The 27,429-nt window shown below is 50.0% G+C and overlaps 1 long non-coding RNA gene and 1 other non-coding gene across 2 annotated transcripts; both read left to right on the plus strand.

Annotated features, from left to right (window-relative positions):
- The first annotated feature begins 14,116 nt into the window (after positions 1-14,116).
- Positions 14,117-18,379, plus strand: LOC135907139 (uncharacterized). Its single transcript, XR_010565905.2, has 2 exons — positions 14,117-14,540; positions 16,365-18,379. It is a non-coding gene; the product is annotated as an uncharacterized lncRNA (long non-coding RNA).
- A 7,464-nt stretch (positions 18,380-25,843) lies between these two features.
- TRNAT-UGU (transfer RNA threonine (anticodon UGU)) lies at positions 25,844-25,916 on the plus strand. Its single transcript has one exon. It is a non-coding gene; the product is annotated as a tRNA-Thr (tRNA).
- Positions 25,917-27,429: the final 1,513 nt, after the last annotated feature.

Raw genomic sequence — 27,429 nt, forward strand, 5'->3', positions numbered from 1 at the left:
GTATGCGGCAGGCGCAGCCTCGTGATGGACACTTCAGTTTTTCGTGTTTGGCAAAAACCTCTATGCCAAGAGTATAGAAGATGTCGGTAATTCACAGAGTTGGTAATTGCGGAGCTTGATATTGCCTGCATAATGACACTTGTGCGAAATATAACAGCAGTGATATGAGAAGTCAAAGCGCAATAAGGGAGAATCGGGCCACTTATCGATGCCTTGGCTAGAGAAACTGCAATTTCATTTATAATTATTCCTTAATGGCCAGGCACCTAAATCAAACGCAAGCTTCTCAAGTACCAATTAAGGTACCAATGAACGAAATGCCCTCATTGTGCGAGAATCACGAGATGCAGTAAGGGATGAGCACAACGCTTTTCTGATATAACCCCTTGACCGATTTTAATGAAATTTGTTGCATTTGAGAGATAAAGTCAAATTCTGGTGACTGTTGGAAAGCGGAATTCCGATTTAGGGCCTGAAGTTTGCTAAAAGTATTTTAAAGAATTCGCAAGATCGAAAAAAATACACGCACGAAGTTTATAAATTAAAAGCTCTGCATCAAAAACAGATATCGCGGTTCTGTAAACGGCATCCATATAGATAATTCAAAGCGGACAAATTCGATATGTCAATCTATATCTTACGTGTATTTGTTGCGTTGTGTACAAGGGTTCTGCCAAAGCTGTATTTTCATATTAATCTAATGAAGAAAGGAAGAGAATGACATCCCGGGCTCAACGATCATCATCAAGAGCGGAGGGCACGAGGTCAGCGCTCGAACACCACCATCTTGTTCTCCCTGCGTACTGTTCCGAGCTACCACCTGTTTGTTGGACTCGTCCAATAAACCTCTTTACATTTGGTCAATCGTGTGGGGTACGCACATCGCCGGCACCCTGAAACTCCGATACGGAACGTTGCACTCGGCCATAGAAGCTGACGCTGCCCAACAGCCGCCACCTCTCCCGGCCGCCGTTTGCCCCGGCCCGGTTCGCCAGCGAGACCCCCCGGTATATTCGGGTACGGAAGACCAGGCCGTCGAGGACTGGCTGTCGTCCTACAAAAAAGTTAGTGGACCCAACAAGTGGGATGACGCTGCTAAGTTGAGTACCGCGAACTTTTACCTGGCTGGCGTGGCGAAGCTGTGCTATACGAACCACGAATCTGAATTTGATAACTGGTCCGCTTTCAAGGAGGCAATGTATGCCGTTTTCGGTGGCCCTGCCTTGCGGAAGTTACGCGCCGAACAACGGCTGCGCACACGGGCACAGGAACAAAATGGAACTTTTATCGCCTCTATTGAGGACATGATCGATCTCTGCAGGCGCGCCGATGCCCCAATGAGCGGAAGTGCCAAAATACAGCATATTATGAAGGATGTCAACGACGATGTCTTCCAAATGCTTCTTGCGAAGTCTCCTGGCACTGTGTCTGAAGTGGTATCCCTGTGCCACAGCTATGACGAATTCAAAAGGCAGAGGGCTCTCACCCGACGTTCATCTCAGACGTACAACCAACCACTCGCTGCACTGGACATCATGCCTAACCAGTCATACCTTCTCGCACAAATGAAATAATTTGTGCGTGAGGAGGTGGCCCGTCAGTTGTCTCTCCTGCCTTTTTCTCGGCGTCAGGAGCTACCACGGCAGCAGCAAACAGGGCATATCTCCGTGGGATGCAAAAATACCAAACTTGTGTTGATCTCACTAACTAGTATAACGAGGAAAATCAAATTGATAGAACCATATATGCGACACCTCGTGGTAAACGGCAAACCGTGCAGAGTGCTTGCGCGACTCGGCAGCCAAAATGGACGTGGTGGATCCGTCGTACGTAGAGGAAGGCCAATTCACCGGAGAATGTGCTTGGATAAGGCAAGCTCTGGAATCCTCCAGTGTTTGTCTCCCTGTGGCCAAGATTCGTTTCGAATGTCCTTTTAGACTACTGGACACTGAAGCCGCCGTGTCGGCACATCTCCCGCCACAGTATTCATATTTCTTTTCTAACAAATCTACAAATCTGAGGATTTGCTGCGACGCAAGGGAATCGGGTTTAGTGAAGGAATAGTGCAATCCTTAACTCGTTCCAAGGCAAGGGAGCTCGCGGCCAAGGCAGTGTACGAATGTCCTGTGGTGGAGGAAACAGGTTTGACGGAGGATTCGTCAACCAGCACCAAACAGGACAGCCCTATAAGGGATAATGCGGAAAGTACACCAGCTAATGAAGGGGTCAGGAAAGTAGCGGAGCCTTATATGTCTCGCGAGGCAGAATGCAGACAAAAGTTCTTGAATGTAAGCCCTAGCACATTGATTGCTGAGCATGAAAAAGATTTCACCCTGCGTAACCTAACGCCGGACGCTAAAGAAGGTGTGGCCAAACAAAACGTAAAGTTCCTCAATAGGGCAGGCATCCTCTATAGGAAGTACACCAGTCGAAAGGGAGTGCAATTCGACCAACTCGTGGGCATGCCCATATACTCGTCCACGCAAAGATTGCTACACATGGGCGCCCTCAACACGGCGGAGGAGCTCATCGAAGCCCACCTCTCTAATTAGAGAATCCGGCTCAGTCGCACGGAACACGGGCGAGCCGTCCTACGCAAGATATAATGGCAGATCGAGCCAGTACCCATCAAGACGGCCTTTCCGATAGACTGGAAGACGACCATTCAGACCAAACCCCTTCCCCGGAACATGATGCCGGGCAAAGACAGCGAGAGGCGTACTGCGCGTGCCAAAGCCATAGCCCGGAAGCTGGAAGAGAACCCCAGGGCCCTCTACGCGGACGCCTCGCTCCGAAAACACAGTGACCGTGCAGCGGTTGTGGTTACGTTAAAACACAGGCTGATCGTGAGCGTGTCGCAGAAGACAACAGACCCCACAGTTGCCGAAGAAGCGGCCGTGGCCCTCGCACTCACACAGCCGAGCGTGGACTCCGTAGTCATCGACTCAAAGGCAGCCTACAGAAGTTTCCGCAGGGGGATAATCTCCTCCACGGCCCGAGCCATTCTATCCAAGCGCAAGCCTCCGGGAAGAGCCATAGAGCTCGTGTGGGTCCCGGCTCACTCGCAGGTAGCAGGCAACACCATGGCCGACTACCATGCCCTAGAAATGTCACTCCGGGCCGAGCACGAGCCGGAAGAGCTACCGCACCCGGTTACCAGCTTTCAGGACATTACCCGAATGTACTGAGAGGAAAGGTGCAGATTGCCAGAATCGCACCCCAAACTCATCAGACAACGACAGACGATCCTGCTTCGAGCGCAGGCGGGATCGCTTGCGCATCCCGTACTGATCAACCGCATGTACCCTGCGGTATACGATTTGCTCTGTCCCTTTTGTAGAAGAGAAAAGGGCACACTGCCGCACGTCTTGGCAGAGTGCAAAGAACTCAAGACCCTCCCTCCTCCTCTTCCCACCGACACCCCCAACCCCCAACCCCTTGAGCGATGGGAGACCTTGTTATCCAGCCCCGTCCTACCGATTCAGCTCGCACTGACGAACAGGGGCCAGGAGCTGCTGGGAACATATGGATCCCGTAACTAGGGAACCACCCCGTCTGGTGCCTGCGTGCACCACTGATTTATTTCGGGCCCAGTAAATGTTGCTTCATCATCCTATTGAGAGCAGTTCCTGCACCTGGTCCACGGGGGCTTTTGGACAGGGCATCTTGGCAGTCGTAAAACAAAGGACCGCTTACTGCAGAAATTTTACTGGCCCGGCTGCTTTCGAGAAGTAGAAGCATTTGTATGAAGCCGCGACACATTTCAAGGCATAGGCAAGCCCGGAGATAAGGCTAAAGCGCCAATGAGACTTGTTTCCATTATCACGGAACCATTTCACAGGCTCATACTAGACACAGTGGGACCACTTCCTGCAACGCAGTCTGGCTATCGACATATTCTTACTGTACTATGCCCCGCAACGTAATTTCCAGAGGCAGTGCCTCTCAAAGAACTAAGCTCGGTGGAGATCGTTAATGCGTTTTTGTCTATCATCGCGTGAGTAGGGTTTCCCGCAGAAATTCTGTCAGACCAAGGATCCGTCTTTACGAGCCCACTGACCTCGACATTTCTGAAAAGGTGCGGTAATAAAATCATTCATAGCTCAGTGTACCACCCGCAGTCAAACGCGGTAGAGGAAGTCCACTCATTCATGAAACAACCTTTGGGAGCTCTTTGTTATGAGCACAAAGTCGATTGGGAGAGTTGACTGCCTGCAGAAATATTCGCGCTTGGAACTGCACCGCACGAGTCAACAGGTTTTTCACTTCAGAGCTAGTTCACGGACGCTGCCTTCGCTCCTCTCTTCGCATTGTTCGAAAAGCCTGGGAAGGCCGGGAAGGCGATCCTTCGGTTGTGGCATACGTGCTAGCGCTGTTGGACCGACTGCACACTTCTCAAGAATTAGAAGAGCAGGAAGTGCGTAAGGCACAGAGCAATGCTAAGCATTACTATGACAGGACGGCTCGGACGCGACACTTTGAAGTTGGGGAAAAGGTAATGATCCTGAAACCCTCATTGAAAAAAAAAAAAACTTGAGATTCAATGGGAAGGGCCAGTTGACATAATTCAGAAATTATCTGAAACAAATTACGTAATCACGGTACCGGGAAAACGAAGGACACCAGAAGTGTACCATAGCAATCTACTTAAACCCTACCGGCAGAGGGAGGCCATTGTGAACATGTCCCTTAACCAACCTGAGGAGATGCCTGTCGACTTTCCGGAGTTACCAGCAGTGACGGAGGCAAAATACATTCACGAGACCATTGACAAGCTAGTAGAGCAGGCGGAGTTGAATCCCAATCAAAGGGCCGGACTGAGGGAACTCGTGTTTGAATTTAAAGACATATTTTTGGACACACCCGGCAGGACCACTGCGATCATTCACGACATCGTCGGAGCCAGTTCGTTCGAAAGCTTATCGACTTTCACCTCGTCAACGTCAAGACATGGCCGTTGAAATAAACAAGATGTTAGAGCTAGGTGTAATCGAGCCAGGAGAGAGGGATTATACATCGCCTCTTATTTTGGTTGAGGTCCCAGGAAAGGAGCCGCGACCATGTGCCGACTACCGCAGGCTCAATTTAATCACGAAGGACCAGACTTATCCAATACCGCGTATCAAGGAAAGGCTTGAGAAAGTGAGCCGTGCTAATTTCATCTCTACGCTCGATTTAGTCAGAGGGCAAGCTGGCAGGTTCCGTTAACCGAGAGGGCAAGCATGCTTGCGGCGTTTATTTCTCCGATGGGAACCTTTCGGCCTAAAGTTCTGAGCTTTGGATTGAAGAATGCGCCATGTTGCTTCTCTAGCGTTATGGACCAGGTGCTACGAGAAATAGACGACTTTGCACTTCCGTATCTCGATGACATAGCAATATTTCCTTCATCATGGGCGGACCATATCTAACACCTGCGAACCGTGTTGTGTTTAGAAAAAGTTTATTTCGACAAAAGACGATACGAACACTGAGTCATAATCACGGCACAATTCCACCCGGACGATAACATGTAAGAAACGAAACACAGCGCGTTGTCAACGTAAGTAGTGTCCGAGTCCTCACGCACCAACATGTTTGGGCCGTCTACAAAAGGCGAACCTAACTGTCAAGACTCCCAAATGTCAATTGGGGCGCGCGGAGGTAGCTTATCTGGGTCATGTAATAAGGCAAGGCCATCGTCGGCCTTCCGAGGTTAAACTGACCGCAATAGGCGACTTCCCGCAACCACGCACCGAGCGGAACACCAGGTCATTCCTTGGCTTGGCGAGTTTTTACCAAAGATATATCCCGCGTTATTCCGAGATTGCGAGTTCTTTAACGGATGCTCTCAGAAAAACAGAACCACAAACGGTAAAGTGGGATGACGCAAAAGAAAAGTCTTTTAGTACTCTGAAGAAGAAGAAGAAGAAGAAGAAGAAGAAGAAGAAGAAGAAGAAGTATTTTATTGAATGGAAAATGTAGAGAGGTCGGCCGGATAATGGAGCATCTGGCCTGCTACTCTACGTAAGGGAAGGGGAAGAGGGGAAGAAAAAGGGTCACAATGGGGGATGATAATGGGAAGAACGAGGTGAATGACACATTACACAACTGGTATCACAGGCGTGAGTCCAGGCCCGTGTCACCTAGGAAACGTGAAAGTGCACGCATTGTCACTGTCGTCTGCCAACTCTGTGGCCACGCGCCTAGCAAGAGGTCCTCCGACAGTGGACCATTGTGTAAATGTCTCAATGTATGTGCCAATGTCAGTCACACACAAAAAACAAACTAGAGATTCAATGGGAAGGACCAGTTGGCATAATTCAGAAATTATCTGAAACAAATTACGTAATCACGGTACCGGGAAAACGAAGGACACCAGAAGTGTACCATAGCAATCTACTTAAACCCTACCGGCAGAGGGAGGCCATTGTGAACATGTCCCTTAACCAACCTGAGGAGATGCCTGTCGACTTTCCGGAGTTAACAGCAGTGACGGAGGCTGTTCCGAGATTGCGAGTTCTTTAACGGATGCTCTCAGAAAAACAGAACCACAAACGGTAAAGTGGGATGACGCAAAAGAAAAGTCTTTTAGTACTCTGAAGAAGTGAAGAAGTGAAGAGTCGCTGCCCCTAGTAACGAAAGCCTCATGCTCACCAGGATTACCGTGGCATTCTTACCTTTGTTCAAACATTTCTTTTGTCGAAGTTGTAGTCGATATTTAGCTGATTTTAATAACTCTCTGATAATACCCTGAAGAAAGCACTACCGCGTCAGCCAGTGTTCAACGCGCCCGACTACTCTAAGCCATCCATTCGTCAGTTTGATGCCAGCGATAGGGATATGGGGGACGTGCTTTGTCAAAAGAGAGATGACGTGAACGAACACCCTGTACTGTACGCCAGAAGAAAGGTTTCAGTTCGTGAGGAAGCCTACAGTGCATGGGAAAAAGAATGCGCCTACGTATTATGGGCGGTGCAGAAGCTAGCTTGCTATATCGCTGGTTCAAGGTTCACCATAGAGACTGATCACTGTCCCCTCACATGGATGCAGCCCATGTCTACGAAAAACAGTCGTCTTTTGCGCTGGAGCTTGTCTCTTTAACAGTACACCTTTGATATTCGCTACAAGAAGAGTAAGCTTAACGGCAATGCCGACGGTCTGAGTCGCTGCCCCTAGTAACGAAAGCCTCATGCTCACCAGGATTACCGTGGCATTCTTACCTTTGTTCATACGTTTCTTTTGTCAAAGTTGTAGTCGATATTTAGCTGATTTTAATAACCATGGCTTAACGCTCACAAGAAATGGCTGTTTTTAGTGTTCAAGGAGGGAGGACGCGTGAAAGGAATGGGAAAGGAGAGGCGGGTTTTCTTTTTTTTTTCTTTAAAGCCTGGTGTGTCTTGGAGGAGGCTGGCCTTGTGCTCACTGCTTTGTGGTTGCTGTTCCGGCACTGTTCTTGGATGATTGCTTGCCCAAACAGGAGACGAAAAGTTGCGAGACGTGTTTGCAAGTCCAGTTTCACCAGACCAGACCAGGGAGAAAAGTCACAAGAGCGCCACGAGGACTGATGAACAACGCCCAGGAATCTACCAGCTAGGAACCAAGGCTTCGTCTCCTCTGAGGGTAATTCTGCTACTCAAACACCGATCCCTCGCAAAGCGTCTGCTGGCCCCTACGCGTCGGGATCTTCCTCCCCCACCGGAGATGCTGTTCGGTTGGCGTCTATCACCCTGTGCAAAAAGGATTCTCGCCCACCATGCCTCATGGAAACGAAGTATGACTTCCTAATTCGCCATGGTTGTCTCGAGTGTATGCCGGTCTGCCGTAAGCTCCGCAGTGTTTACAGGCCCCTTTTGTGTGTGTGCGACTTTAGAGGGACCCTTTCCTCGAACTGTCAAGCTCTGGAGGAAAACTTCCGCGTACCAGCAACGCGCGGAAGAGAAGGGTTCAGCTGTGTACTATTCCCAGAACCGCACACTGCCGCCTGCAGAGGCGCGCTCACGAATACGTCAACTGGGAGAATGGATCGGTCGCCCTTCAGCAACACGCCTTTTTCGCGAACCGACGTCATCTAGAAAAAACGAAAAAGCGTCAACGTTCCCAGACCTGCGGCTTGGTATATCCGGAGGCGGGACGCTCATTCCTTGCTGCAGGCTTGGTAACTACGGAGGCGGGACGCCCTTTCCGCGAGCCAACGTCGCCTAGAAGAAAGGAAAAACGTCTACGGATCTGCGGCTTGGTATGTACGGAGGACGGACGCCCATCCATAAACCAGAGTCTGTGCCGTTCATGTGACGTCGACGGGAGCAAAATCCCTTCCACGATTTTACAGAGCCTATATAAGGGGCTCCGAAATGTACATTTAGATCAGTTCATTCTGGTCTCATCATCTTTCACCAACCTTTGAATAAACCGTGCATGCTTCGCACTAGAAATCGTCTCGTCCTTGCCTGGTCGCCATGGTCTACTGGATGCCTGCAGCCCGCCGACAACGCCAGGCTACCTAATAGTAACGTCGGTCGAGCGTCGATAAACAGGCGTCGCTACAACTCGGCAGCAGTACGATACGCTACCCTGGCGTACGCAACAAGTGCTGGGGGGTCGGTCTCTGCAGAGAGGCAGAGTGTGCTTGGCTGCTGACGAAGCGCGGTGGACGCATTGTCAGCGCTACGATTTATGAGCTCGGGGGTGGAGCTATTATCATCAGCCTTTTTTTTATGGCCAGTGTAAGACGAAGGCCTCTCCCTGCGATCTCCAATTACCACTGTCTGCGCCAACTGATTCCGACTTGCGCCTGCAAATTTCCCAATTTCATCACCCTTCCTTATTTTCTGCCGTCCTCGACTGTGCTTCCCTTCTCTTGGCACCCACTCTGTAACTCTAATAGTCCACCGGTTATCCATCTTACGCATCACATGGCCTGCCCAGCAGCACTATATTTTTTTTTTCGCGTAATGTCCATTAGACATTAGGTGGAGCCGTAGGGCAGCGTTTACGCTTCCACTGTTGGCACGAGCGCTGTGTGCCTGTTTATCATGAGCTGTTTTGCGTCTTAGATGAACGGACAGTAAATGTCAAGCTCATTTTACTTAAAAATTCACTGGGCGCCGAAGTTTTCCCCATCTGTGTCATCGAAGGAGGGAGAAAAAAATCGCTTGAGTGGGGATGTCACATCGAAGCTAGAGCCGGACTACCGCCATCTTATCATTGGCACGAAGAAAAAAAGAAAAAAATGTTAGCAAGTAGCGGGAACATACAAATCGATTTATTTCCGCTCCGTGCTATTTAAGATAGTTAATTTTGCCGCACAGATATTGTTCAAAGTCTTTCCTTCTGTCCCTCATTTGAGAAGGAAGCTTAAACGTCCTCTCAAATTTTATGGCATATCGTGGTATCAACAATGCCAAAGGCAACGCTTCAGCCAGAAACCACGAGCACTCATTTTCCACTTAGCCTAGCATTTACAATAGCTGACAAATAGAAAGTGAGCTGCGAGAAGATCTCAGCTGTCGCGGCCCTCTTCCAGGGTAAGCAGACGCATGCGCAAGCCTGGACCTGCCATGGTTTCTTAGCGGCTTTGGAGTTACGCTGCTAAACCCGCGGTTGCAGCATGAAATCCCGTCCACGGAGGCCGCTTTTCCATAGGGGCGAAATGCAACTTAAAAGAAAAAAAGAAAACGCCCCTGTACCATGCATTGGGTGCACTTGAAACAACCCCAGCTGGTCAAAATTACCCGGGAGTCTCCCATTAGGATTAATTTTGACCTCCTGGGCCTCACAATCATATCGCGTCTGTGGCCTGTAAAACCCCCAGAAGTTGTTGCTTTCACCTGTGCTGCTAAGAAACTGCAGGGGCTGTCGCTCCAGCATTTTAACGCGATAGCGTTAAGGAGCTCGTGTCGCAGAAAAGCCGGTGTCGTCGGCGTCGGGTGTCGGCGTCGGCGGCGTTGACCGTGAGCGATAAATCACGGCAGGCGCTTCATAAATAAAAAGCAACTTCCAAGATTGGCCCGGCGGGAATCGAACCCAGGTCTCCGGAGTGTGAGACGGAGACGCTACCACTCAGCCACGAGTTCGATGCTTCCAAGCGGTGCAAACGCGCCTCTAGTGAATGCGGTGTTGCCTTCGAAACCAGCCGTGGAAAGTTATACTGCGGTGTATATCGGTAATTATGAACATGTAACGTACAGAAGTCACAATTACACGAGTTGCGAAGTGCGTTTCCGCTGCATTTCTTTTGCGCTTTCCGCACACGCAGAGCCATCTTGCGGCAAACACAGAAGACCCCCTCCTCTCAATGTACGGCGCTGCCCCGACAGGAGGCGCGCCGCGCGCGCATTGGGACCGCTGCCAGGCGCGTCGCGGGACTCCCTCTCCCCTGACGACGCTTCGCCGGGCTCCCGGTTTAGATTACTATCTATCTCTCTGCCCCTGCCGATCACGACGTTTGGCTGGCGTAGATCGTTTCCCCTCCGAGACACCGAGTTCTTTGGTTCGTTTCGTTCGCTCAGGCGCACGTTTCGTTGTCGCGCCGAACGCTGCGTTGCTCGACGTTCACCGCGTGATAGGTGGGCGCTAAGTCCGATGCGGGGCGCATCGTAAGTGATTGCTGTGCCGTAGCGCATTGTCTTTTTCTTTTTTTTTTAAACCTCTTTGGTCTCATCTGGTACACCGTTGCGGTGCGATGCCTACGAGGCCATTGGCTTGCTCCTCATCGCGTGAGCGTTGTGAGATGCCTGGTGGCTGCCGGGGTGCTGTTTTTTCTGCACAGCAGAAGTTGATTTGCGTGCGGCATCGCGCTGACGTGTCGCACCCACGCACATTTAGAACACCGTCCGAGGGGTTCAAGAGCAACGCTTTAGTCTCGCTGTCAATGTTTTGCCCATCGGGCAAAACTCCCACATCTCTCTTTTTTTTTATTACAAACGCTGTACTTTGTCGCACATAATTCGCCTGCACATCAGCTGTGGTTTTCCACATTTTTTTTTCACTAGATTTGGTCTTTGTGGCAGACTGCAATTACAGTTCTCACAGAACAGGTAGAATATTACACGCCGTTCATAAAACACACGTTTAATGTTCCGGAACACTTTTAAAGTAATGTACTACGAACGCAACGGTTAACTTATAGAGTTGAGGGCTTTGTCGTACATCACCCACAACCCTCTTCCTATATCAACCAAACATAAACAACATGCTTCACAGAGGACACAGTAAAATAAAAAAAAATTATGCGCTTCGTGTAACGCATAAACATAGGGAAGAATGGGTGTACAATGATTGTTCTAGAAGCTCCCAACCTGCCCGCTACAAAATTTTGATACACAATTACTCATAGCGCGGCCCCCATTCTATCTAAATATAAGAGAGCTTCCAATTTTGGTTACATTCCACCATGGAAAGTTTGTAACCGTTTCATGTAACGGCGATAAAAGCGACAAGACAAAAACAAAACAATTGTCAATGTTCAGAAATTGCCTGCACGTCACCCCTAACATACTTTCCCGCACCCATCCCTTCTTTAAATGTAAATTCGGTGGATTTGACCTTGCCACCGGACCCCGTGTTAACGCGGATATAACGTTTTTGAGCATTTCCAGTTATACTATGTGCAGGTTCGTCGTGAAATCTTGAGAGGACACTAAGGACCACTAAGCCAGTGCTAGCTTATGACAGGCGTAGCGCTAACAGAAAGGAAGACGTCAATATAGGTCACAAACCAATCGTGCGTAGCTCTTAAGCTAAGCCGGTAACGTAATGGCTACACAGTATAAAGCTATAGACAACTGGCAACCTTATATAGGTGCATACTGTCCAAATCCGCGTCCCGGCGACGACTCTCTCAAGGCGACAGAAACAGATCTCAAAGGCTACGATTTTGCTAAGTACGCAGCCGGAGACCCGTAATCAACCAAATATTTAACGCGACTGCGTTAAGGAGCTCGTGTCGCAGAAAAGCCGGTGTCGTCGTTGGCAACGTTGGCCATGAGTGAAAAATCCCGGAAGGGAATTCATAAATAGAAACAACTTGCAAGATAGGCTGGGTGGGAATCGAATCAGGGTCTCCGGAGTGTGAGAGGGAGACGCTACCACTCAGCCATGAGTTCGATGGTTCAAAGCGGGAGAAAAGGGCCTCTAGTGAAACCGCCACCGCTGCTGCTAATGATGATGAAAAATAATTTAAGCCAAGCGAGATTCCGTGTACTGTACTAATAAATTTAGTTCCCTTCATACCTAGACCCTGGAGAAACCTGGTGGCTTACGAAAAGGGTTCTACTCAAATTGAGGACGACACAACGAGCTATGGAAAGAAGAATGATAGGTGTAACGTTAAGGGATAAGAAAAGAGCAGATTGGGTGAGGGAACAAACGCGAGTTAATGACATCTTAGTTGAAATCAAGAAAAATAAATGGGCATGGGCAGGACATGTAATGAGGAGGGAAGATAACCGATGGTCATTAAGGGTTAGGGACTGGATCCCAAGGGAAGGGAAGCGTAGCAGGGGGTGGCAGAAAGTTAGGTGGACGGATGAGATTAAGAAGTTTGCAGGGACGGCATGGCCACAATTAGTACATGACCGGGGTTGTTGGAGAAGTTTGGGAGAGGTCTTTGCCCTGCAGTGGGCGTAACCAGGCTGATGATGATGATGACGATGGTACCTAGACCCATATGAAAATGAAGACATTATGCACAAGTGGGCCAGAAAATGGATCGATTTATTTAACATAGCTCGATCGAAGGTGCTTCTCTGCGTGGTGTTACGCTTTGCACATCGCAAAACCTGGCTGGCTACATTTAACAACAACAACAACAACCTCGCTTCCCATAATTCCTTTTTTCTTTTCGAATGTCTCTTAGATTGTGGGTTTTTGGCCATATCTGATGATCATTCTTTCTCTCTCTCTTTTTTGCAGCTGCAGTTTGCATCCCGGAAAGAAGCAGTGTGAGTGCGTGCACTTGCTCTTAGCTTGATGAGTCCTGAAGGCCTGTCAGTGGACGAAGCGTTCCATGTGCTGCGCCAGGCGGAAGTGCACCTTGCCAAGCCGGGAGTCGACATGAGTCGCCAGTGTGAAAAGAGCGACACGGGATCTTGTTACCTCGAGGACATGGTCGACAACGTGAACACCTGCCTGTTGGCCGTGAGCATGTGCCTAAGAAAAAACTGGTCCGGGCACTTGGATCTTAGCTCAGTGGACACGCTTTTCACGCAGCCTGCAAAGGAAGCCGCGGTGAAGCGCGCCGCGGTCGTGGTGCGCTGGTTGATGCTCAGGCACCGGTGCATCATCGAGCTGAACTTGGATGACAGCAAATGTCGGAAGTACCGCGAGTTCGCCGGGCTTTGGCTCGAGTCCCTAAGCAAAGAAAAGACCCCGTGGATTCTCAGAGTTAAACTGCCGATAGCTCATCCCTGTGCTGGAGAGTGGCCCTTAAAGTAAGTTTGGCACGCTTGTTGGCTCCGTACGTTAGAACTGAGCCACGTAGATTTGTCGGGAAAAGAGTTCGACAATTTCATGCAGCGGTGCACTGAACTGACGGAGCTCAGACTATCGCGCTTCATGAAGCCGCTCAGGAATTCCGCAGTGCTATTCAGGGCTCTGAAGGCGTGTCGCAGTCTCAAGTTGCTGTCTATGGACATTACGTGCCTGCAGTGCCAGCACGGATCGCTCCTGGTGGAATATTTCAGACGCTTCCCCAGTCCCCGTCTCGAACATCTGGCCTTGACGAGCTCCACCGAGGCTCCTGCAATAAAACTGCGTTCCTTCGTAAGCGCCGCGCATTACTTGACAGACTTGGTGATCATAACTATCGAAAAGTTTTCTCTGAGTTTTGAATGCGCGCTCGCTTTGGCTCATGCAGTTGTGCGTTGCGGGGGGCTGCGCGTCTTATACCCTAGTTACACGGGCGTGCTAACCACAGTTAATACGCACCTCAGTTCCGGCTAACCGAAGTTACACCCAGTTAGACGGAAAGCCTAACTGCGGTTATTCCACTAACCATGGTCGCTGCAAACTGTGTTGTATCCTTCTTTCTTGTTTCAGTTTCATTTCTTTCAGTGTACATATCGTCATCGTCATTCAATATGATTTCCTATATAAGTTGCTTTACTGTGACGAATAAAAAGAGTTGCAGACTGCGCTTGCGTGGTCCCGTGTCATGCGTCTGGTCTGAGTCAGACACCACATATTGGCGACGAAGGTCAGTATCGGAGCCATGCCGCTCGGGTGTTTCCCAGCACCGCCCCCTTTCTTGCCTGCACCCGGTGACCCGGCTGTACCTTGGCAGCAGTGGAAACTCGTATTCCTGAATTTCCTGGAGGCCATTGGCGGCGATGAACTGCAGCCGAAGCGTCGCAAGGCAATTCTGCTCAACTCGCTCGGGGTTGAAGGCCAGCGAATATTCTACAGCATCCTTGCACAAGGAGCAGACGTGACCGCGGACGCCAAGGCCGAGGACAAGGCGGACCAGTTCAAGGACGCGCTTGCTACACTGGATACGCATTTCGCAAGCGCTACGAATGATTTGGTGGAGCGGCGCCGGTTTCGCCAAAGAAGACAACTGCCTGGTGAGACCTTTCAAGCATTTACAAACAGTCTTCGGGACCTTGCGTCTACTTGCAATTTTGGCAGTGCTACCGATAGCATGATTCGAGACCAATTACTGGAAGGCACTTCGTCACGAACAACCCGTGAACGCATGCTTTATGAAGGGTCTTCGCTTACACTGCAGCGTGCTGTTGACATCGGGAAGCAAATTGAGCAAACGCAACAAGAGCTCGGGGAATTCGCGCATAGCACTGTGAACAAGATTCAAGATGTGCGAAAAAGGTCAGACTCTGAGCAAGGAAGTTGCTACAGGTGCGGCTCGTCATCATATATGGCTAACTCGACTGCATGTCCGGCGAGGAACAAGCGTTGCCACTCTTGTGGAAAAATTGGTCACTTTTCAAGCATGTGCAAATCGAAGAAAAAGAAATATGCCGTTCGAAAGCCCGGGAAAGCCAACGCCGTCACGGTACTTCAGATCGGTGACCGTAATGCGTCGGCGAAAGATATTCGAGCCAACATTTCTATCGGGAAGATAAGATTGTCGTTGATTGTCGACACGGGCGCTACGGTTTCATTGCTCAGTGAAGAGCACTACCACAAATATCTAGCCAACACCTACTCATTGCGACCGCCGACTGCCAATTTGTGTAACTATTCCGGAGAACAAATCAAGTTAAGCGGTTGCTTTCTTGCTGACGTATCTTACAAGGGAAACAGAGCCAGTGTGCTCTTTCATGTCACAACCAAGGGCACTTCGCTGCTGGGGCTTGATGCCGTTCGGAGCCTGGGAATCACTATCAACGGCTCAACCTTGAATTGCTGCCAGGTGACATGCCCTGATTCACTGCCTTCAGAATTCACGCAAGAGTTTGCGCACTTGTTCACGGAACAGTTAGGGCATGTGAAAGGCTTTGTTCACCATGTTAAATGCCGTTCATCTGTGAAACCAGTCGTCGCGAAGCTCCTACGCCTGCCACTCACGCTACGGCAACAGGTATCGGTAGAGATACGACTGCTGGCCGAAGATATAATTGAACCTGTCGACGTATCGGAGTGGATTTCACCGATCGTCGTCGTTAGGAAGAAGGACGGTTCAATTAGGTTGTGTGTGGACCTACGTGAAGTGAACAAGGCAGTAATTGCCGATGCTTTTCCTCTTCCGCATACAGAGGAACTACTTCATGAACTAGCTGGAGGAACGTGCTTCTCAAAGCTCGACTTAGCGTCGGCATACCACCAGCTAGAACTGACTCCGGAAAGTCGGGGACTAACCACCTTTATCACACACGAAGGATTGTTTCGTTTTAAGAGAGTGTGTTTTGGCCTTGCATCTGCCCCTTCAGCCTTTCAGAGAATGATGCAGCATATTTTGAAAAATTGCAAAGGCGTACTTTGTTACATTGATGATGTGATTGTGTGGGGCAAGACACGTGAGGAGCACCACAAGAATCTACACCAGGTGCTAAAACGCATCAGTGATTCAGGTTTAAAGCTCAACCAGAAATGCACATTTGCTGTTTCAGAACTATCCTTTTTAGGGCATACGGTGAGCTCAAAAGGGCTTACACCATTGCAGTCTAAGGTTGACGCTATTGTCAAAGTGCCTGCTCCTCACGATGTTGCCACTTTGAGGTCATTTTTGGGTCTCGCTGATTACTATGCTCGGTTTGTGCCGCAATTTGCTGATCTTGTCGAGCCACTTAGAAGGCTCCTGCGGTCTGGTCAGCAGTTCACGTGGGATGATGAGGCTGAGCGTAGCTTCCAGCTTGTTAAGACAGCTTTGTCTTCAAGCCCAGTCATACAAATGTTTAACCCAGACCTTGATGTAATTGTTACGACAGATGCTTCTGATAAGGGACTGGGAGCCGTTCTTCAGCAACGCGATGGTGACAGCGTACGCACGGTGGCCTTCGCATCGCGTGCCCTGACTCCTGCTGAGCGGAAGTACTCCGCTGGGGAACGTGAGGCCCTTGCTTGTCTCTTCGCGTGCGAGCGCTGGCACGTCTACTTGTGGGGTAGAAAATTTTTGTTGCGTACGGACCATCAGGCACTAGTGACGTTACTTTCAGCTGCCGGTACAGGACGCCGACCTTTGCGTATATCCAGATGGTCAGCTCGACTTTTGTATTATAACTTCGACATAGAGTACCATAAGGGATCGCAAAATATCGTGGCAGATGCGCTTTCACGCCTACCTCTTGACTGTGATTCGCTGCAGACGATGCAGGAAGAAATTGTGTCCGTTGTATCAGAGTGCCTAACAAAGGAACGGCTGCAGGTGGCCACTGCTGCAGACAGCACACTGCAACAGGTTGTTGTACACGTGGTACATGGTTGGGCGCCTAGAAAAGCTTTGCCAGCAGAAATAATGCCGTACTTTAACGTGCGGGAAGAGCTTTCTTTCGTTGATGGCCTTTTGATGCGCGGCGAGCAGGTAGTTCCGAGTGAATTAACCTCGCTCCTTGTTGGTTTTGCGCACGAAGGTCACCCAGGAATTGTGAGGACGAAGCAGAGACTACGTGATCTTTACTGGTGGCCGCGTTTGAATAAACAAGTAGAAGAAGCAATCCATTTTTGTCATATCTGCCAGGCCGCGGACAAGTCCGCTAAACCGTCGTTTGCACCGCTGCAGCCGGTGACGTTTACAGCGCTACCATGGCAGAAGTTAGCAATGGATATAGTGGGACCGATTGACTGGGCCCCTTCAAACTGTAGGTACATGATATCGCTGATCGATTATCATTCCAAGTGGCCTGAGGTTGCCTTTTCATCTACAGTGACGTCACAGAGCGTGGTCGATTTTTTGCAGACTGTGTTCAGCCGAGAAGGCTATCCGGAAGAAATTGTCACAGATAATGGGCCTCAGTTTAGATCGCAAATGTTCGAAACATTCTTGAGAGAGAGGGGTATTGTGCATCGTTGTTCTTCTCTGTACTATCCACAAGGAAACGGCGCGATTGAACGCTTTAATCGCGTGCTGAAAGATTTCATGCAGGTTGCCCGACTGGAACAACGGCCCCTCCAGGCTGCTGTGGTTGACTATCTCGGCATATATAGGTCGACGCCGCATGCGACAACGGGTGTGTCGCCAGCCAAGTTGCTTCACGGGCGCCAGCCAAGGACAAGACTCAATACAGTGGGTTTGCCGACAAGAGAGGGCGTCCATGCCAGTTCGAATAAGAATGTTCCTGCTAGGGTTAAGGCGAAGCAGACGTATGCAAAGCAGTATACGGACAGGAGGCGAGGTGCGAAAAGACCAGCCTTTTGTGTAGGGGACTTCGTTCGTGTACGCAAGCCAGCAGGCGGTGAAAAAGCGTCGGTAAACTACATGGGCCCTTTCAAGATTGTCGGCAGAAAAGGCAAAAATAGCTTTTTGATGAGCGACGGTCGTTGCTGGAACGCGTCTAAACTAGTTCGGGTTCCCTGCAATCAATCGCAGACAACAGAACAATGGGCATGGGAATTGCCTCACGACTACTCGGGTACCGCTGGGGCTGAAAGCCGCGCAGACGCTGAACATGGTGAACTGTTGCGATCGCCGGAAACAAGGGCTGAAGTTAATGAAGAAGTGGTCGCTCCTTTAGAGGATTCGGCGGAGCAACCTTTGCGTCGCAGCACTAGGGTACGCCGACCTGTCGAAAGATTTGGGTTTTCTTTACCTGAACAATAAGTGTTTAGTTCGTGTTATTTTGGTTGTTGCAAATTACTATGTTGTATTTCAAGCGGGAGGTGATGTTGTATCCTTCTTTCTTGTTTCAGTTTCATTTCCTTCAGTGTACATATCGTCATCGTCATTCAATATGATTTCCTATATAAGTTGCTTTACTGTGACGAATAAAAAGAGTTGCAGACTGCGCTTGCGTGGTCCCGTGTCATGCGTCTGGTCTGAGCCAGACACCACATATTATACGGCTCTGCCGTCGCCGTCCACGCCACCGTGAGGTTCCGTATGAGTGAAAGCGTGTGAGCCGGCAAAACGCGGTTCAATATCGCGCGTGCGAGCGTGGAATGCGGCCCGGATGCATATTTCCACTTGCTAGTAGGCACAGCGGGGCGTGGCACTTGCGAAGACGACGGACGTCTGCGCGCATGCGTGAGTAAGTGTGGGGGTAAGAGGATATGTGGAGACTTTTGCTCCTTGAGTATACGACTCTGCTCAGGCACTACGGAGGAGTTTCTTAGCGCGTGTTGTATGCGCTTCTCCCTAGGCGTGCCGGCAGAAGTCGCGGGGTGCGGTAGTGCTGAACGGAGCATTTAAAGTTGACGGCTGGACGCAATTATATTTATTCAATCGTGTTTTTACTAATTAAAACAACTTGTCCTTATTGCGCATTATTGGCGGTGCCTCCAGGACACCAAAGCGGCAACGGGGACATCAAAGTTAGAACCCGGACAGGTCCGTAGGTTGGGGCTCGCAGAGGCTTGGCGGCCCCAACCAACGGGCCACCCTGCTTCCAGCTTTGATCCCCCCGCTACCCCTTGGTTGCCCCGGAGATCCTGCGCCGCCTGCTTTATTATAACCTCAAGCGCTCTCCTGAGGCCTCCGTTCGCCGGTTACATGTGCCCTCCTGGAGCAGTGCCTGTAAAAAATGGTATCTGTTGTCGCGACTGAAAAAGAAACCCGCGACTTTTTCAGTCGCGACAACAGATACCATTTTTTACAGGCACTGCTCCAGGAGGGCACATGTAACCGGCGAACGGAGGCCTCAGGAGAGCGCTTGAGGTTATAATAAAGCAGGCGGCGCAGGATCTCCGGGGCAACCAAGGGGTAGCGGGGGATCAAAGCTGGAAGCAGGGTGGCCCGTTGGTTGGGGCCGCCAAGCCTCTGCGAGCCCCAACCTACGGACCTGTCCGGGTTCTAACTTTGATGTCCCCGTTGCCGCTTTGGTGTCCTGGAGGCACCGCCAATAATGCGCAATAAGGACAAGTTGTTTTAATTAGTAAAACACGATTGAATAAATATAATTGCGTCCAGCCGTCAACTTTAAATGCTCAGTTCAGCACTACCGCACCCCGCGACTTCTGCCGGCACGCCTAGGGAGAAGCGCATACAACACGCGCTAAGAAACTCCTCCGTAGTGCCTGAGCAGAGTCGTATACTCAAGGAGCAAAAGTCTCCACATATCCTCTTACCCCCACACTTACTCACGCATGCGCGCAGACGTCCGTCGTCTTCGCAAGTGCCACGCCCCGCTGTGCCTACTAGCAAGTGGAAATATGCATCCGGGCCGCATTCCACGCTCGCACGCGCGATATTGAACCGCGTTTTGCCGGCTCACACGCTTTCACTCATACGGAACCTCACGGTGGCGTGGACGGCGACGGCAGAAATCCGCGTGGAATGTCCATATAATTTCTATCGCACTAAAAAAAAGTAAAGCCAGTTCCGCGCAGTGAAACCTGTCAAAACAGCGAAGCTAGTCACGTCTGAACTCGTTTTTAGCGCGATTTTCATGAGTCTTTTGTCTCGTTGTCGTTGTTTTGCTATATTCGAGCTTCGATTCCGGATTGCGCGCACTCTTCAGTTGCGTGAAGTTGTGATCAAACTAAAGTCTATCAGACACCTTGCAGCTGTGGCCGCACTCACGGTCTAGGAATTCTCTCTTAAATCGTCCATCGGCATCCTCCGTGGGAGGAATCTCTCTGCGTCGATTTCTGTGCTCGGCCTCCTATTATCGAAGTTGAGGGTTAGCTTGTCACTGCTGGCGCTTAACTTGGTTGGCTTCTCTTGGAAGGGTGGTTTGGCTTGCCTCCACCGCCGCTTGGCTTGTGCTTCCCGTTCTCGATCCTCGGCGGTAGCGGCTTCCCTCCACTGGCGCTTTGCTTGCGCTTCTCGCTCTCAAATCTCGGGATTTGCGCGACGTCGGCGCTGCCGCTCGCTCCGAGCGGAATGCATGGGAACAAGGACGCCCCCACTACATACAATGAAATCACGAAACACTACTACCTATAACGTAGAGAGTATAGCACGCCACACCACACGCTCACTCGAGCTCAAGTGGTTACGCTCAGAATGCTACAAACAGATACATACCCCACGCAAAACAGACTACAGCATTACATGCCTGAGCTCTACGACAAGTCTTATTGCACTACATCCCTTAACGTCTCTGGCCGTGCTCGCAAGCTCACATAAACTGCGAACAGGACAAGCGCAAGTTTGAGGAAGCAATCCGGAGCGAAGAACTATATCTCCCCAACACTGGGCCGTCCAGCATGTCCACGACGCCGCCAGGAAACTCAACCCCCCGGTTCCGTCGTGGAAGACGCACACTCCGTGAGAGCCCAAAGCTCTCGTGGCCTGCAGGACCTCGAATAAAGTTGATTTCCTTCCTTCCATGGGATGAAAGCGCACGCGCCGGCGAAACACCTGCTCCTATACCCCTCTCCTCCCCCGTATCCCGGCCCGCGCTCTGCCCCCCTGCGTGACACCGGAAAACGGACGGCGACGGCCAGACCTAGAACAGCTCCACTCCGAGCCGAGTGTCCTTCGGGACCCTTACTTTGGGAATTAGTTTTACCACCACCACCAAGCTTCGTCTTGAGGAATGGAACGCGACAGCATTCAAATATGCGTGACATGTTTCTCGTGTTTTCTGGCAACTGAAGCTTATGTGACCATAATGTTTACGGAGAAACGATTGCGGCGAAGGCCTTACACGGATCCAAGCTTTCTGGTAGATTCGCGGCCTCTTGCGTGGGCCGATCCTGGAGATTGTGCACAGCCGCGCCAAATTGTTACTTCGTTTTGAGGTTCCTGTTATCGTTCTGCACTCTTGGTGTTTCATCCTAAGAATGTTTAACATAAAAAAGCATGTGCTTTGGTAGTTTCTGAAATTTGTTGGTGGGCTGTCATTCTCAAAATTCCGAGGAATAACTTTGTCAAGAACGTAAGCCAAGGTATGAGCAACTTTAGTGATAGAATGGTGTGCAATATAACCAGCATATACCGCGCGTCATATAGCAAGGCATTGGATATACATATACCTAAATTTATGTGGCAATTTTTGCTCACAGTACGCCTGGCGCGGGACGCCGACACCGTATTTTCGGTGACATGGGGCCCTTGACGCTGTCGCATTAATATTCGTAGGGTCATCTCTTAATGCAGAATACTGAGGAACTCAGGGGTCAAGCTTCTTAGCGCAAACTGGTGACATCGCCGTGGGGTAATTTAGAAGCAAAGCATGTCTTCCTGCACGAGAAAAAAAACATTTTGGCAAAACTATGGTTATCTTTTAAGGCGTAAGCATTCTTTCGCGAGTACCTCGCCCCATTGCGCGAGAAGTGTATCTGCAGAAAATGCCTAATTAGCCAAGTTAAGACATTTAATCATTATAATAGTGCAAGTGCAGATGATTGGTAGCTTTATAAGCGATAATGAACAATGGAAAACAAAAAATAAGAATACTGATAGAGACAGAATACATATAGCAAACTTAAATCTGGGGGTGGCCTAAATTCAAATTTTTCTAAGCAGCAGGAGCGACACAGCAACGACACAGCGCGTGCTCTAGTTGTGTGATTAAACAAATGTTTTTCTTTATGCTGTTATGCATCTGTGTGACATTCTTTCTACTAATCAAGCAGTAGGGTTCTTTTCGAAAAGGGAACAGTTGACCCTTTTAACGGCGCCTACAATCGCCGCAATCTGTTCTGTGCATCAGTTTCCTTTCGCCACACTCACACGAACTGGAAGGCTTTCTTTTGATGACCAAAGACGCTGGAACGATTTCGTACGCCACCTAATGCGTCACACGAGATATTTAGGAACGAAGGAGCTTTTCCATGCAGCACAGTCGTCGGATCGCCGAATGTAAACACAGCGGACGTGCGCTAGATGCGGCATATCTGTCTGCGGCTCCAACCACGCTACGTGGTAATTGTGCCGTTGTGTTGTGACCTGTCGGTACGGAAATTCGAAATTGCAGTGCCATGTGCATGCGTTTGTCGCACTGCTCTGACGGTGACGTGTTGAGTGTTTGAGTTCAAAAGCGCTTGACGAAACGTCCCAGTGTTTCGGTGGTAGTGGTAGGCCTACTTGTGCTTAAATCAGCCAGCTGCTTGAAAGCGTCGGTGGCGGCTGTGTAGATTTCATGTGACGGAGTTCACTGTGTGTGGGTATCGTCGTAGGTTAACCTAGCATACATGTTTACCCAGCAGCATGCCTTCTACGCAGTCTGCCCGTACAAGCGAAGGTAATTCAGGAATTATTGACTACCGCACATTGGGATGTGCTAATCGCTGATATACTGCCGCTCAATCTCGGAAACTCGTCTTGCTGAAACTATCACTTTCGCGTAAGCATGGCGCATATCAGTATGTCCGCCTGGTGTATTGCATAGGTGTTGGATGTCTGAAAGCTTTCTTACACGTTCACACACTTTTTGTTTACGTGTGTAAAGTTCGCTTAAGAAAATTGCCTAGCCGTAACCATACCTACACGTACTACCACATAAAAAAAAACTTTATTCACCACATCCTTACCTGTGTCTTTTGCTGCGAAATGAAGGTAGTATAGTGAAGATCACACATTATGTTGTTTAAATGAGTACCTCGTATATATCACTCTTTCTGCTTAGCTGCTCATGCGTTCGCGGTCAAATTTCAAACAAACGAAGCAAATCTTGCAGCATGCATTTGCATGCCCCATTTGGATGCACTATTGCTTGTCTCGTTCAGATTACATACACGTGGCCTACTTCTTAGCAAAGTGAAAAGTGTATAAACTGCGGGAACGGAATCACAGTGGCGTATGTTCTTATATCAGGAGATCATGGCGCATGCCTTGTATCCCCCAGAGCATATATGGTTTCACCTTCACAGTGTGGAAGCGGAGGAAACCACGATTGTCATGGCCATGCATGCGGAAGCGAATACCGTCATCAGCGATAGCAAGCAGGCCATCGGCAATTTCGTCTGCGGTATAATTTCCAAACAGGTGTACCATGTCCTCACGGGCCCCCCCCGAGCGACTTGAAAACCCTCGTGTGGACCCCCGCTCACGCGGCTGTGCCCGCAACGCATCGGCTCACAGTTTGGCTCGAGATCTCGCGCACCGAGCCACGTCCGCGGATGCAGACGGCGTGAACGAGGAGGAGAGAGACGAGGAGCCCTGTGAGACTTATCACGAAATAGCCCATAGGCATCGCTTGAGGCATCGTGCGCTCCCACCACCGGCCAAGCAACTCGGTAAAACGCAAGCGGCCGCGTTTAGACGACTCCAGACAAACACATACCCACACCCAAAGTACGTTAACAAAATCACACGGGGCAAGGAAAGCGACCGATGTAGGCTCTGTTCACAAACAAGGACACTCACACACATAATGTTGGAATGCACCTCGCTCCCGTTTTCTCATCCCCCCGTCAGCAGCGAGACCGATTGGACAGCCTGGCCCAGTTCCGGGGACGTCGACAGACAGTTGGAACTGGTGGACTGAGCGGAGAAGGCCAAGCAGGCCCAGGGCCTTACTTGAGCCAGATCCCCCAGCCACCTCCCCCTTTCCCTTCCCCCTTTCAATAAAGTTTGTCATCACCACCAATATGTCAGGCGGCGCCACTGTTTCTTCGAGCAGATTCTACGCGTTCTGCTAAGGCGCTGCAGTAAGCGGTCGTCTGCAGGCAAGTAATACACTCGACCACCGTATTAAAACGTGCCCATTATGAAATATGAATGCGAGCAAGCCACCGGTTTAATCCGAGGAGGCTGGCGTATCTCGCGTTCACCCTGTACTTTCGCAGAGATGCCGCAAAGGAGGTTTTGGTTATACGTCGCACCACTGGTCTACCAAGCGCCACCGAGCTCAGACAGCTGCGTGAAGTTGGGGGATCATGCCCATGTGACCTAGGTACGAAGTTCGAGCATAATAGGGAAAGTTTATTAACACGTCATATAAATCGTTGTTTTTTTTCGTTATTTTGTCGTTATTAAATGTTGGTGCAAGTCACCTCATGTCTCTCCTCTGCGCCCGACGACAGTGAGCTCCTGTTGACGTCCGCCGCATCACGCATTGGAGCCTCCAGCATCTGCTTGAAACGAAAACTGAAGCCTTCGATATTGTCGTCCCTGTGGGGAGTTGTCCAGCGACTGTCGTCGACGCGATTGCCTCAATAGTTGTCCTCTTGGATGTCTACTGCGTCCAGCACAAGGGAGGCCTGAAATTCTACGATACCGTCAAGAGCATGGTTTCCTAGACTATAAACGAAGATGCTGCCTGCCTGGTCATGAGTGGCAAGTTGTTGCCTCTTTAACAGTGGTCTTATGACCGCATGGCTTGGGGTTCTCACGGGCACATGTTTTGTTAGCAAGGTAATCATTAGCGCCCCGAATCCCAACCCCAATTACCTGCGCATATCGGGTCATCCAGTGACGTTCGTCTACCGCGGTTTACAACGTGCGTGTGGTCGGTGTGGCTCCAGTGGTCATTATCGTACAAAGTGCAACGCACTGTTCTAGGGTCACTGTGACACTCATAATGAAGAAAAAGAAGTATGCCAGCGCCCCTCTCGACGTGGCAAGGATGGTCACCCCACCGTTGAGTGTCCCGTACAGTGCTCTTACTCTGCTGCTAGCGTCTCTCCCTCTGCGCTGGCGGCATTAACTGCTGTTGCAGCTGAGCGTGAGACCACAGCAGTCGCTCAACAAAAGAATGTAGTGGTGAATAAGTGGTAAATGTGCGAGATATGCGTTAGCATTACGTCGCACCTCTTTCAGGCCCCGGATCCATGAGTATAACTGCGTTCAGCACTTCGTGGAGTGAAATGAAACTGGCTGTGGTCCGGCGCAAGTCACCTTCATTTGCATTGTATGTATATACATTTCTTTATTTCAATTCGGATGAATAAATAGCTTCCCCTATGTTGTTGTGTCATTGATTCTTGGCTGCTTATGATCTCACTGATAAAAATAAGGGTTCTCAGTTCCCTGTCTTCTCGTTCAATAGATAGCAACGGTCTCGAATCTGGCAGGCTGGATTCCTATAGGTAGCATGTGTGAGTTTATTGAGTAGTGGTCTTCACCGAAAAAGTTCACCTACTACATGCCGCCTGGGTTAGACAGGTTGTTCCACAACCACTGCTATTGCCGTGAGAGTTGGCGCTGGATAACGCTCTCCGGGTTACTTTTAGTAGATAGGCATAAGTAGTTCACAACGTGTATGTGAAAATTGCGCCGCAGTAACTCATTCAGTAAGAGTATCGCACGCGTAATGCGAAAACGTGGGTTCGTATCCCACCTGTGGCCTGTTCTTTTTTCTGCCGCTTTCACATCAATTTGCAGACAGGCATAAGCAGCTTAAGAAGCGAATGGGAAAATGGCGCCGCAGTAGCTCAGTTGGTAAGAGTATCGCACGTGTAATGCGAAAACGTGGGCTCGTATCCCACCTGCGGCCTGTTCTTTTTTCTTCCGCTTTCACATCGATTAATTTATCATTTCATCAATGCATTTAAAACATACAGATAATTCCCTTTATGTTGTCCTTCGTGTCATTATTTGTTGGCCTCTTAGGACCTTGCTACCTATATATTGCAAGACGGAAGACGACCAGGACAGGCAGCGCTAGCACACCCGTTTACACCACAGACACTGCCCAGGCTCCATCCCGAAGAAAAAGAAAAGGGAATGAGAAAGGGAACACAAATGAGAACGATGAAGTACGTTAAATGAGCTTACACTAACTCCTCCCTCCTCATCACGGAAGCGGCCAGTCTGACCGCAATCTAAAGATCTGTTGAACGGGGAATAAAGTGCTTTATGCGGGAGACGTGAACAATTTCTGCACTACGACGAGGGCAGTCTGCGACCGCGCGAAGCGGAGTGACTGGATATTCACTGCGAAAGTTTGTTGTAGGACGGTGTAAGGCCCAATGTACCGGTGAGGAATTTCTCGCAAAGTTCAGAGGTTCGAATAGGCGTCCATAGGTGGACTTGGTCTCCAGGATGCACCAGGAAGAAAGGACTGTAGCCGGTAGTCCGTTGTGTCGCCGTATTGTAGGCAAATCTAACAAAAGGAAGAATGGTGTCTCAGTTTGTGTGGTCAGGACGTAAGTATACAGAAATGACGTCAGAGAGCGCATGGTGGAAGTGCTCAGTAAGGCCGTTCGTTTGCGGGTGATATGTAGAATTGGCTTTGTTTCAAATTCGTCGACTGAAAGACTTCCTCCAGAACATGGGATATGAAGGCTTGCCACGGTCAGTCAAAAGAACGCGAGGGGCACCATGGCGAAAAACTCTGGATTGCAAGAAAAAATCAGGAACCTCAGAAGCAGCACCAAATGGAAGAGGCGCAGTCTCGGCGTATCTTGTCATTTGGTCTAGCGCAGTAATGATTCAAAGGTGACCGGAGGGCGTCATCGGCAAAGGACCATATAAGTCAATACCAACGAATTCGAAAGGCTCGGTCAGACATGGGAGTGGCTGGAGAAACTCGGCAGGAGGGGATGTGGAGAGTTTACGATACTGACACGAGGCTCACGAGGCAACGTATTTGGCTGCCGTTGCGGAAAATCCAGGCCAGAAGCAACGGGTCTTGATGCGGTCGTAGGTCTTGTGGAAGCTTAAGTGGCCGGTGGCAACATCATCTTGAAAAGCTTCTAAAACTCGAAGATGAAGGCAGCGAGGTAGGACTGGACCCACTTGTTACCCGTTGGATGATAACATAACCGCGAAGCACCCCATTTTGAAGGCGCAATTGGCGAAGCTGGCGTCGCAAGCGGCTGTTAGGTGGTTTAGTTAAGCCGCGAAGTCGATCAATGAGAGTTCGGCAGTAGGAGTCTGCACGCTGAAGGGAAGTGAAATCGGAGCGGGAAGAAAGCTGAGCTTGATCCAGTGACGTTAGCGACAGCTGGTGTGAGGCAGGCGTTGCGTCAGAGCGGGGCGGTGGAGACGCGGAGCAGGCATGATCA

This window comes from Dermacentor albipictus, chromosome 4, assembly GCF_038994185.2.
Source record: "Dermacentor albipictus isolate Rhodes 1998 colony chromosome 4, USDA_Dalb.pri_finalv2, whole genome shotgun sequence".
Lineage (NCBI taxonomy): Eukaryota > Metazoa > Arthropoda > Arachnida > Ixodida > Ixodidae > Dermacentor > Dermacentor albipictus.